This window comes from Camelus bactrianus, chromosome 28 (genome assembly GCF_048773025.1).
Source record: "Camelus bactrianus isolate YW-2024 breed Bactrian camel chromosome 28, ASM4877302v1, whole genome shotgun sequence".
NCBI lineage: Eukaryota > Metazoa > Chordata > Mammalia > Artiodactyla > Camelidae > Camelus > Camelus bactrianus.
The window spans coordinates 10,723,569-10,736,413 of NC_133566.1; the positions used below are offsets into that span (position 1 = coordinate 10,723,569).

Below are 12,845 nucleotides of genomic sequence, written 5' to 3' on the forward strand. Positions count from 1 at the left end.
TTGCATGTTTCTGTTTATCTGAGTGACCCTAAAATAGTCAAATTCAATTCATAGAATCAACCAGTGGAGCGGTGGTTGCCGGGGGCTGGAGGGAGGGGTGAGTGTGGGCACTAGTCAGCAGGCATGAAGTTTCATTGTTGTTTTTTAGCTTTTATCTGATCTTTTTCTACTTCCTGCACACCTTAACTGTTTTAAAATCAATAAATATCTTCACGATAGAAGACAGATTTTGACTCCTTGCTCAAAGCCCTCTCTGATTCCTCCCAAAATAGAAGGGTAATTTGGGAGGCCTTTTTCCTCTTGATTGTCCCTGACGATGGAAAAACAGGGCAAAAACTGTACATTTGAAGAATGCAGCTGTCACAGCAGGTATCACCTCTTCCACAGCTGCCATCTTTGTTTCCGAGACAGAACAGAACCCACGTGTAAGGAAATAAGTGTGCTTGGTGGGGAAGGGGCCGCTTGGCTCAGCTCCTCTCCGTTTGCTTCTGAAGGAAGGTTTGTTGCCTACTTTCTCTCTTTGACTTTTTCTTGGAGGAGCAGCCCCATCTGCTTGCCAAGGTAACTGTTGGAGAGTTTGTAGCATTTTCACCAGTCCTGTATTTTCTGGGTATCTTTAAATCAGGCAGAGAGGGCTCTGACCCCCTTCCTCCTGCTTGCACATCTTTCACGTCTTTCTCTTCTAGCTCCCTCGCTCTCTCCCAGCCCCTGCTCCTCTCCAGCTCTGCCGCTCGCTTCCTCCTCCCGCAGCCTTTCTTGGCCCTCCCACTGCCTCCTCCTTAGAACCTAAGCCCATGGCTCCCCGCCTGATGGTAGGATTCCAGCCTCAAAGGGTTGCTAACCTCTTTTCACCACCCTTAACCTCCACGACTCCTCGAGGGTCAGTCTTTGTGCCTCTGTTAAAATGTCTTCACTGTAGCACCAGCGGATCCTCAAAGAATCAGTTAATATCGAGTCCCTCCCTGTGTGTCTGGAGAGTCTTACTGGTAAATTTGTGTTGCCCTAACACCTCCCATGTTTTCATAAATTACAGTGACCCAGGACCGTGAAGTAATTTAAAGGACAAGGCCCCTTGATTTAGGCAGGTAAGAGTTCATTTCAAGGGGAAGTTGACAAATACGGTAACATCTTGATTTTGTCAAATGTCACCAACTATTTTTCAACTATGTGAGTTCAGCAAAACCAAATCTCTCCCTTCCTGGACTTTCAGATTCATGTGTACTTTAGGTGAAATATAACCCCTGTGTTTCCACTACATTTGCCCTTAATACAACCGGCTCTTGTTTTCTTAATGTCCAAAAACACTTTGAGAGATTTCAACAAGCCTCTTTTGAAAGGCTTTCTTCCTCCCAGGCCCCTAAACAGGAAATTGTATTTTACTAGGGATAAGCAGATTTTACAGTTTCCAAAGTTCAAGTGTGGCTCCACGCCAAGCGCCCAGCATGATTAAAGAGGCTCCTAAATTTGGCAAAATCTCTGTTTCTTCTGGTTCAAAAGTACGCAGATAGGAAATTCCTAACAAGTTTATAATCTTACATGTATATGATAAGATGATCAACATATGGTATAAATGCACTATATACCTTTAGGTGAATACTTTCTTCTGAGTTCTATGCTAAGGTCTAGGAATAGTTCTTTAATCTGCATACAAACATATTTAATTAAGAGTTTTGCATTACACGTGGTAAGATTTTAACATTTAAATCAGGAATTGCCTAACTTGGAAGGCTCTGAAGCCTTCTCACGTCCAGTGCTTAGACCCCACTGCTGTCTGAATTCTGACACTCTCTGTCCAGTCCCCTCCATTTGAATACCATTCGCAGATCTTTATAGCTAATTGCTCCACTGGGTTAACGAAATTGGTTTTTACGGTCTGAATGCTTTGCGAAAACTCATTTGCCATATGCCTGCTGCCCTCACAAAACTGGTTACTTTCCCTCCAGCTAGGCTGGGCTGCCCCGCAGAAATTAAGTGACCATGTGCGGGCCGAGGGGTCCACTCTGTCAGTCCTTGCAGGCTCCGAAGCTCAGTGCTGTCTCTGCACAGTGTTTCCTAGATCCTGTTAAACGTGTTAGTATTACTTAACACTTAACGTACCTAAAACCTCAAATTAACTATTTTCATGCTTGGATATACAGATCTTAGTCCAAAAAATGTCAACCCCCATTTCAACCTTCATGGTGTATTTAAAGAATATGAAAAGCATAATTAGGAAAAGGCAGATGTATTATCAAATACACAGACCTTGAGAAAAGCCCTGAAGCAGTCCATCCAGTCTACCTCTTGATGGTCCTTTGCTCTCTTAAATATGGGATTTAATTGGAGCCTTTCTGTGCACCTAGTCCAAGTAGAGGTGGGTGTGACCATGTCCTCAGACACCTGCATCCAATCTTTACCATTTAAAAAAAAAATTACCCAGCTGACCAAATGGTTCATCCATCGGTACCTTGTCTCTGAGCTAGGACAGGGCAGAGTGTCTGCAGCTAAGCCCACCCAGAAGATTCTAGCGCTACTCTAGTGATACATTTTCCTGCCAGGATCACTCGGCTGCCAGATGTGTGGAAAGTGATTCCGGTCAAAATGTTCCTTTTCCGTGTGTGCCAACAACACACTTATGAAAGTGTTCATTCTTAATTTCTGAGCATCCTTGGTTCTCTGCAAGTGTAGAGACAGACACACAGACACAGACACACACACACACACACACACACACACACACACACACACACACACTCACTCACACTCACACTCACTCACTCACTCACTCTATGCCCACATATCCCTGAACCCAACATGACTTTCACTTTTAGCACAACCATTCCAATCTTAAAAAAGAAATTTTACTGTGTGTCCTGGGGCCCAAGGCAATCCCCAGGTGGTTTTGACTTGATAACCCAGAGAGCATTCTTGTGCTCTAATCTCACCTTTATGGTTCAGCCAACAGCCAAACCTCTGTCCTCTGAAGCAGTCATTGGAAAGAACAGGAAAGACAAAGGCTGGAGAGGGCTGGGATTTGCTCACTGATTTAGGGGGAAATCATTCACATTAATGGTTCATTGTTGGCATTTGTTTCCTGAAAGTTTTGAGAGCCTTTTCCTGGTGCTTGGCGGCTCCCTGCCCCTTGTGTCTCTTGCCCGTGGTGCTGCACCCTAGTTGGAAATAGAAAGAAAAATATAGGAAGAGGGTGAATGGCCCTGATGATAGTTGTCAGAAGCTGGGGGATCAAAATGAAATGGAAAAGTCAACTCACTTTTGCTTATTGATTTTATGTTCTGCAACTTTGCTGAATTTGCTTATTAGTTCTAGTAGTTTTTTGGTTTTCTGTATGTAAGATCATGTCATTTGCAAACAGAGACAGTTTTACTTCTTCCTTCTGATTTGGATGCTTTTTCTTTTTCTTGCCTGATTGCTCTGGCTGGGGCTTCCCATAGGGCCTCTCAAGGGGTCTCTTTGAACAAAGCAGCTTAGATTCCCAAACTGGTGCTGGCGACTTTAAGGCAGGGAAACATTCATGAAACACTCACTCATGATGTGTCTCCTAACTGAGCCACATGGGCCAAGCTGTTCTAATTCTTAAACTATGCTTGTGTATATTTATTCTAAAGAGTTCAAGGTGACCTAATGAAGAAAGCAGCTATTTACCTGTGCCACCCAAGTGTCCCTCTACTGATAGAGGGATATTACAAAACAAGATTCAAGGGAGGTCATTGGAAGATGGAGTTGGCTTTATCCAGTGGACCCTCAGAGGAGTGAAAAAAAGGGAAGGTTTTTATAGGTGGAAGGGGGAGGGTGGGAGCAAGGAGCAGAAGAGAAGAAAAGGGCTGTCTCAGGCAGGGTAACCTTCCCTTGGGGGGAGTGCAGAGGTCTTACTTTGCAGGTGACCTCACCAGTGCTGACCAGGAAACTTCAGATTATCTATCTAAAGGTCCAGTTCTGGGGAGAGGTTGAAACTACAATTAAGGCTCGGTTGCCGTCCTCGGGGCAAATGAGTCCATTTGGGGCCAGTGGTTTCTTTCTAACAGGATATGCATACAATGGAGCATGATTCAGCCTTAACGGAAGGAAATTCTGGCACAACTGTAGCGTGGGAGAGCCTTGGAGACAGAGTACTACCTGAAGTAAGCCCGGGTGAGGTGTTCAGTCACGTGTGCTGTCCCCAGCTTGATGGCCAGAAACCCCTGCAGTCCCCTCAGTGGTGAGAACAAAGAGCTTATCTTTTGTTCTAATACTTGGGTTTTGTCCCAGGTCCTGAAGTAGCTCCAGAGGGTAAAAGTGAGAGGCGGGTCCTGTTGCGCAGCGACAAGCCACTTTCAGCCACACCTGAGTTTATGTTAATGAGGTGACTTTTCGGAAAGCCCCTCAGAATGGGGGGGCTGGTTGCCAAGGGAACCAACCTAGCGATTAGAGGGCTGGAACCTTCAGCCCACTCCCGACCTCAGAGCAGGAGAGAGTGGAGGTTGACTTTATCTCTAGTGATTTACTCAATCGCGTATGTGATGAGGCCTCCATAAAACGCCCGAAGGATGGGTGCTGGCAGAGCCGGGAGATGCCGGGAGGCAGTGCACCTGCCCCTCCCTAGGCCCTGGCCCGGGCAGCTCTTCTGTCTGGCTGGTCCTGAGCTGCAGTCCTTGTATGAAGCAGGCATAAGTGTTTTTCTTGAGTTCTTTGAGCCGTTCTAGCAAAGTGTAGCCTCCAAGGAGAGGGTCATGGGAACCGCTGATCAGAGCCGGTTGGTCAGAAGTCAGAAGGGGGCCCAGACTCGTGGTTGGGGTCCGAGGGTAGGCAGCCTTGTGGGACTGAGCCCTCCACCTGTGGGGTCTGATGCCAAGCCAGCTAGACAGTGTCAGAACCGAAGGGAGTTGTCGGACACTTAACGTCCACAGAGAAATGGAGAGTTGGTTGATGGAGGAGAAACACAGGTCTGGTGTCAGAAGTGAAGTGTGAGAGCATGAGGGAAAAACAGTTTTGTTCCCTTTAGTCACAAAAGGACCCATCCTGTGTGATTCCACTCATATGAGGAAACTAAGGTGATCAAAACTGTAGAGACAGAGTAGAGTGGTGGTTGCCAGGGGCTGGGGGAGGAGGGGAAGTTAACATTTAATTGGTGCAGAGTTTCCAGTTGGAAAGTACTGGCATGGATGGTGGTGACTGCTGCACAGCAGTGTGACTGTCCTTAATGCCACCAAACTGTCCACTTGACATGGGTAAATGGTAAATTGTATGTCTATATATTCTACCATAATGAAAAATACGAACATTTAAAAACATTTACCTTGTGGTTTTCCTCCCAAGCTGTACCCGTACATCTGGGTGTCTAGGACACTTGAAGGTACCTTTGCAGGTGCAGGATGAGTCACGGGGCTGTGCCTTGAGTGACTCACAGAACTCTTGCTTACAATCAGTGGGACACTTTGGCCTTTTGCAATAAGGTGACGCTAGGCTGGGCTCTGAGCAAGGCAGGCCGGCCTAGAGCGGGTAGCTGGAAGGACTTCCGTTGAGAGAGGGGTCATCAGAGCAGAGTCAGTAAACACTTTAGTCCCTGGGGAAGGAGTGAGGGGCGCCTCGGACCTGACAGTGCGGCCAGCAGGAGACAGTCGGTGTTTCCTCTCTTGCTTCGGGCATTCCAGTTCGGAGTGAGCTTCTCCCCCAGTCTTTCCCATCTTTCTTTAGTCTGGTTCCAGGATGTCAGCCCACTCAGATGGCTGAGAACCAGGGCCTCCTGCTGGTGGACGCCCCTCTCTCTTTGGGGACCAGCTGGGTCTTCCGCTCCTGCAGCCCAGAGGTCCCCTCGCCCACCTCTGGGGAGGAGGGACCGCGGGGTTCTAACCGGCCGTTCCCCGCGCTGCCTGAGCTTCCTCTCCAGCTTCCCATCCAGGGGAGGGACCAATGGCTTGGCCTCTAAGTGGGACGGTGCAGCTGGTGGTTGCAGGGTGCGGCGTGCCGGCAGGGCCCCAGGACAGGGCCTCGCGCATCGTGAGAGCCCAGTGAGTGGCGGGGAACTGGCCGTTAGAGCAGCGTGCATCCCCATCTGAAAACACGGCTGTGCAGGAAATACTGCTTCCCTTAAAACAATTTAATGAGGACCGTGGGGGCCCACTCCCCCAGCACAGTAGGAAAGTCTCCCCCAGCCAGTACTGGGTTCCCTCCTGACATTTGCTGTTCTAGAATCCGGAGGCTGGTGCCACCCCATACAAGGGGTGAGGCAATCCTGTCACTGGACACAATCTCCCGGCCACATCCCCACCCCTCCCTTTCATTCACAGCCCCGTGGGGCGAGAGCTGGGGGGCATGGGACCCACTGTCTAACTGCTTCTGAAGATACTCCATCTTTCTCCTCTGCATCCGTCTGGGTCCGGGCAGGAGAGAGGCCACTCCCCACCCAGGTACCTGGAGGACAGTTTTAACAAAGGCACTCTCTCCAAAGGTGTGGGCACTTAGAGAAATCAGTAAGGAAGAATGTAGGACCCCGGAGCTGGGGACCGTGGAAGTCATCCCACTCGCAGCCCTCAGGGTCCAGAAGGAGCTGTCACCAGACCAGAGAGGACTTCCCCAGAGGTGCAGAGCAGACCGCAGGGAGGAGGGAGCACTGTGGACCTGACCCCTCTCTCCTGTCTCTGCTCCCCGCTGGTCCCTTCCTCTGGCCAAACCCAGCCAGCAGCTGAGAGCGACGGCAGGGGCTAACCTTAGGCAGAGGATCACCGCATGTTATCAGCACTGTGACAGGGAATCGGGGGCGAGAGCAGCAGAGCACACAGTGTGTGGAGGGGAGGAGTGACGCCTTCTGTCCTGTGTGGCGTTTTTTGCTTGTCTTTGGCATGTGACTTGAAGCAGAGGCACGTGTCGGATCCCGGGGCTTTTAAGTGAGGAGAGCTTAGACCAGTCCTGGGCACAAACACGCGCTTTCTTCCTGCAAGTGTGGTGGCTCACAGGACCCCGAGTTAGCGCTCTGACTTGGGAACGTGGTTCATTTCAACAACCCAGCGAGTTCAGCGTAAGCCAGATTCACGGGACGGGCGCCTGGGTTCTGTCTCAGCCACAAATGGTGATGCTGTTTTCCAGGCTGAAACTTTGCAGAGCTGCTCGCAGCCGTATTTACACTGTGGGACGTTTATGCAGCCCTGCTCGCCTGTTTATTGTTCTGGGAAGCGCGGAAGGAATGTTTATGGGGAGATTTCGGTCCTAGCACACAGAGCAGACCACGAAAACCAGGACACGGCAGCAAATGCCGGGCCTGGCCTTCCGGCTCTGGGGATGGACAGTCAGCGGACGCCCCACTTCGTGAACCTCTGCCCTGTGCGCCCCGACACGCTGGCTGCACCAGGACTTCGTAGCGTGGAAGAGCAGGGTCCCCTTCCTCCTCGCCCCCTCAGTCTGCAAGAGTTGACCCCGTTCCTTGTGTCTCTGGCATGAAGCTGCTCTCTGGGGGCTCTCGCTCCTCACCAGGTGCCCCTCCTCCTGCCCCTGCTGGTCCTTCCCCGCCTGGTCAGCTCATCTTCCACTGTCAGGGACTCTGCTATGCCCACGAGGGTAGAAGAGACTAGTCCCTTCCCGCTAGGGCCAAGTGCATTAGTCCCCTCACCTTCCCACTCGGGAGGGCGGGGGCAAGGCTGTCCCCAGAAAGGCAGGGTGGGCTCTGGTGACACCCAGACTCAGAGGCAGGGCCGGGTTGCAGTCAGGCGGCTGGGGGAGGCTCAGCCCTGATAGGCGGGAGGGGCAGAGGGACAAGGTCCGCAGAAAGACGAGGGCTGCCCACCCCAGAGCGGGGAGCACCAGTGACAGTGACCCCGCAGAAAGGTGACAGCGGCGGCACGGTGGCAAACGGCATCGACAGTGAGCGGGGAGAAAGATGTTCCAGGTTCAAGGTGAGAGGCTCCAGCTGTGACCACAGCACACGGGAGAGTCATTTATTTTGTTCAGGGGCCAAGGCTCCTGGATCTGCCCTGTGCCTGACACATGGACGAAGCACGATGAGTGTTTATTGGGGGGAAAAAAAGAGCGAATAGTACAGCTGGGTTAACGGGGATTTCAGGACCTCGTGGCAAAGGGCTTGAGAGGGTGGGCCGGACAGCTGAGATGCTGGCCATGGTGGTGGCTGGGGGCAGAGCCCTGAAGGTCCTGGGACGGGGGTCTCCATTACCTCTCTGTCTTCGTGCCCACCTTTTCTGGTTCCTGGTGGGAGCTCAGCACATGACTGCTGGGTAGAATCAGAATGTCCCAGGCCTGGATGGTCTTTGGTTTTGGTCTCCGAGCTTTGAACAGGGGACCAAGATATCCTGGTTGGCCTTGCCTCTGTGACCTTGTGGAAGAGAGGGAGTGCCCACCAACACGCGGCACCCCCGGTCCTGGCCACACCCCGAGACCCCGCGCCACAGCCCTGACACGGGTCTGCTCCAGGGTGGAGGTGGGCAGCAGTCTGTCACCTCCCCCCAGCCTCCAGGACTGTGTGTGCACGTGTGTCCCCCTGGAGGGGAGTAAGTCGGAGTGGATGGGCAAATGTCACACCAGATGCTTCCCAGCGCTGCCCCTGGAGCTCAGGGAAGGGCCCTGAAACCAGCCCTTACAGAGCTCGCCCGTTGCGTGGCCCTGGGTCCCTCCAAGAGGAGCCCCCCTTCAGCCCATCCCTGCGCTGATCTCTCCCCTTGTCTGGGAAACCGGCCTGAGGCTGGAGTTGCCCCTTCCCACCAGGCCCCCCCACCACGAGGAAGCACTGAAGTCTGAGGCAGGCTGTCAGGTAGACGACAGGGGGACCGTCCGAGCGGCGCTTGGGCCCAGAAAGCTCCGAAGAGCAGTTCAGAAGGTTGCTCAGCCGCAGCCTCCAGGCTCTGGCCCTGGGGGGGTGTCTATTACAGGGCACCCCCCTCCCGTGACAGCAGCTCAACACAAGTGCTTTGAAACTACCCGCTCTCTGCTGTAGACCAGGGCCTGTCCACAGAGGGGGCGGCCCCGCTCTGGCTTCTGCAGCTGGAAGAGAGGCCGTCAGATGATGGGGCCCCTCTGTACCCCTGGCCCCGGGAGCCCCTCCCAGGCACACTTGTCAGTGAGATGTGCTCTGCCATACAGGTTCGACTACTTCAGTCAAAATCAATGAAAAAGGAAGTCATCAGAACATACAAGTCCTACACATAGAAGGACAGAGCGGCCTCGGTCACGTCCTGGTCAGAGCAGAAGTGGGGATGGGACGTGTTAGGTCAGACAGGGGCGAGCTAGGGCCGTGGGGGTTTTCCGTCACCCCATCACCTACGCTCTCACCTTCTCACCCCTCTTTCTCCTAGTGTGCTTTGCTCTCTTGTTCTTTCCTCTCTGTCCTCTGGACTCACCTTCACCTTGGCGGGGGCTCTTGGGGGCTCTGCTGGCCTTGCCACATCACACTGCTGATACTGCTGTGAAGAAAGGCTGCTGACCGCTGTCTGAGCCTCCCCACAGGCCAGGGAGACCCCAAGGAGTTCTGTCATCCTGGAATAAATGTGGGTTCCTTAGTGCGGAGACACAGAGGGCTCTGATTCTCAGAAACGTAGATTTTACATGAAATGAAGTTTTTTGATATAAAAGCAATACAAGATGATTAAGAGCTTGTGTATAAGCCAAAGAAGAAAATGAAATCAGCTATAATTCTGTCATCCAGAAGTAACCACATTTTCGCATTTGGTGCACATATGACTGTGCAGTAACTTACTACCAGTCCCCCATCTTCCCCTTAAAGTAGGGGCGTTCTTGTCCCCAGTTATCATGATACTGTTTCTATATCATTAAACCCTCTTCTGTGTCGTTTCCAAAGGTATCAGGGCATTTCCTTTATGGACATACTTTTCCTCTTTAACCAGCCCTCTGTGGTTCGCCATTCAGGTTGTGTCTAGCTTCTCCCAATGATGCAAAGAGCAGCAAGAAATGTCCCCACAGCTGCATCTCTGCCCACATCCACGACTCTCTCCTTAGAATCCATTCCCAGACCTGGAATTGCCATGATCACGCAGACGGGGGGCCCTGGGAGGAGGTGCCTTTCGAAAGAAGTGTGGTAAGTGAGGAATCTAAGGCCAGCCGGGAGCCCTTGCCCCGTCTTGCACGCAGGTTTTAACGACTCCAGTAAGACCTCATTTTCTTTAGAGGAACTGACTTGAGGCTGTAGAAACCCTCATTGCCAGGCGGGAGCAGGGAGAGTGGGGAGAGAGGATGTTCTGTAAGTACCCCCAACCCTAACTTGCGGATCCCCTGGTCTCCCCAGAATCTTCACCCAAACAAAAGCTCCTGAAGCCAAGAGGGGGTGGGGGTGGGGTGTCAGCTGAAAATCCACTCTGGCCACAGAGGTGCTGTTTGTCCTGGAAAGTTTCCTCCGGCTTCTGCGTCTCCATGACCAGCATCTAACCTCAGGGCTCTGCCTGACACTTCCTGGCGCCCTGCTCTCCCCTCCTTCCGCTGCTCCTCCTCCGTCACTGGAAAAAATGCTCCAGGCCAGGCCCGGGATGTCCTTGAGGCAGGCCAGCCAGATGGGGAGCTGGCAGCCCCTTCCCATCCGGGGGCTGAACGGCTGAACGCCTTTAATTTGCATACCTTAAAAGGCCTGCAGGAGCAAGGGCCTGGGTTCTTATCTCCCATGCTCTGGACGCACCTTATTTATAGTCCAACTGGCTGACAGCTGCTCACACGTTGGTGAACCCCCGGGGTGGTCGCCGTCTGCTGTCCCCTCTGGTTGGGCTGGAGGCAGAAACGGGACAGGTAAGGCTCTAGTTTCTCCCTTCCTTGCTTCTCCCTGCCATCTTCCCTCCCATGTCTGCACAAACTTGCCTCCAGTGGTGCAGAGGGGTGTCCCATCCCTCGGAGAGAGCTCTCTGGCACTGTGGACTCAGACCCCAGACGGGGACCCAGGTGGCATGGGCGGCTGGCTCCCACCAGCAGCAAAGCCCCTGATGTCCCCAAAGCTACAGCAGGAACCCACAGGGACACTGGGAACACAGGGCACCCTCGTTCATCTTGCCCTCTCTCAGTGGGAATCAGGAATTTACACTGAGTTTTGGACACTGGGGAAAAAACTTTAAAAAAAAAAAGGCAAGGAAAAGAAATTATAAGATCAACACTGGAAGTGGGGAAAAACACAGTGCCCTTGAGTTTTGCTCGCTGGTGGGCTTTCCGGATGGCCTGGGGTAAAAGGCAGATGACTGGCGAGCCTGATCGCTCCGGGGAAGTATGTTCACACAGGATGACCTGTCACGGCTGGTGGTTCAAAAGTACAGATCTCTGCTGCGAGCTTTCAAAAGGAAATGCATTAATATTTTACTAATTTCTAGAGCAGGATATACGCCAGAGACACAGTCCCGAGTAATGCCCTCACGCTCGGGCCAGCTGCGTAATAATGTTAATATTGATGGAATGACGCATATGTGCTAATGGGCACCGTACGTCTAAACATCCTCCTGCCAGGCTCCATGCAGGGCATTTACCAAATCCAGTCGAAAAGGAAAAAAACCATCAGATCAGTTTTTAAAAAAATAATTCTGAGGTCAAAAGATCGATTAATACTTGTGTTACAGGTTAATGCTATTTTATTACATGTTTTCTCTGGGTTGTTTGTTGCTGTCTATTTCTTGAGAAATGTTATTTGAATCTTGTTCTTACTGCTGGGTTGATAACAGCAAAATGTGCTGTAACAGTCTTGGGTTGGGGGATCCATTCTATAGTAAAAAGTTTTTGCTTTTAATGCAGTAGCCAACTAATTGACTCAAGTCATTACATTTTGGAGGCTTTTTCTAATATTAAGAAAATATTAATGTATCACTTCCATGAAAAGCTGCCTATTTTCCCATAAAGTGTACCCTGACTGCTCGCCCTCATCTTGCCTGTCTCCGAGGACATCATGCACTTAGAGATTTCATGATCCTGTTCAGTGCTTGTGTTGACTTCAGACCCCTAAGGCCAGGCCACGCCACTCCCTGTGCATCCCCCCCCTCTGCCGCCCCAGCACCAGCACAACTTCTGCTGCTCTCTGAAAACTCCATATTTAAGAACAGATGGCCAGGACACACTGATTTTAAATTCTCTTTTCCCCACTGATAAAAAAAAGATTCAACTGAGTACATTTTAAAGATCTTGGTTTTTTCAACAATTCATGAATTGAGCAGCATCCCATCCAGCAGAGAGAAGGGAGCTCCAAGGAGCTGGATGCAGTGATAGACTCTTATTGGCAGAAGGGAGCAGAACAAGGAAGTCATACTTGGCAAAAAAACGACTTGGTTATCGGAAAGGTCACTTTCCTTTAGGGTACAGCAGGGGCCTGCCAGGCAGATGACCTCACCAGTCCTGGTCAAGCGATTCCTGATTGACTGGTTTAAGACTCCATTTCCGGGAGGGCTGAACCTGTAATTAAGTCTCAGTTTTGTGACAGGGGGCTTAGCATGCACGACTCCATTTTGGGTCTGTTGTTTTTAACACCACAAAAGAAAGAGGAGAAATTACATTCATAGAGTTTATATTTTCTTTTGTTTTTTTCTTACTATACAAAGATGTGTTCACCATAGAAAATACAAACCAGCAGAGAGAAGAAAATGGAAAATTATGTGTAGTCCTACTATGCAGGAATAACAACTTTTAGCATTTCATGATTTGTCTTATTTCTCGATTCTAAGAGGTTCTTGATTGTAACATCAACCATTAATTTAACACCAGCTTTAAAAGAGGGAAAAAATTCCCCCTATGTTGTACAGATTAAGATGAAATATAAATTGTAATTAAGGAAATATATATCAAAATGTATGACAGGTTATTTGGTGATCTGCTTTTTGTCCAATTTATAGTCAGTGTATTTCTACTGTGTATTCAAACTCTCATTCTTTGACAACTGGTTTTTAATTTTTATA

At 50.6% G+C, this 12,845-nt stretch overlaps 1 protein-coding gene and 1 long non-coding RNA gene across 2 annotated transcripts in view; one reads left to right on the forward strand and one right to left on the reverse strand.

Moving 5' to 3' along the window:
• Positions 1 to 4,536: 4,536 nt before the first annotated feature.
• LOC123618063 (uncharacterized) lies at positions 4,537 to 10,727 on the reverse strand. The gene is made up of 3 exons (XR_006726431.2): positions 10,604 to 10,727; positions 9,318 to 9,453; positions 4,537 to 8,249 (listed from the first exon to the last, which is right to left on the reverse strand). It is a non-coding gene; the product is annotated as an uncharacterized LOC123618063 (long non-coding RNA).
• FHL2 (four and a half LIM domains 2) overlaps positions 10,556 to 12,845 on the forward strand; it is a 47,022-nt gene continuing 44,732 nt past the window's right edge. The window contains exon 1 of the mRNA XM_074354689.1: positions 10,556 to 10,710. The gene's annotated coding sequence lies outside the window, so the exon portion shown is untranslated. The remainder of the gene's footprint in view (positions 10,711 to 12,845) is intronic.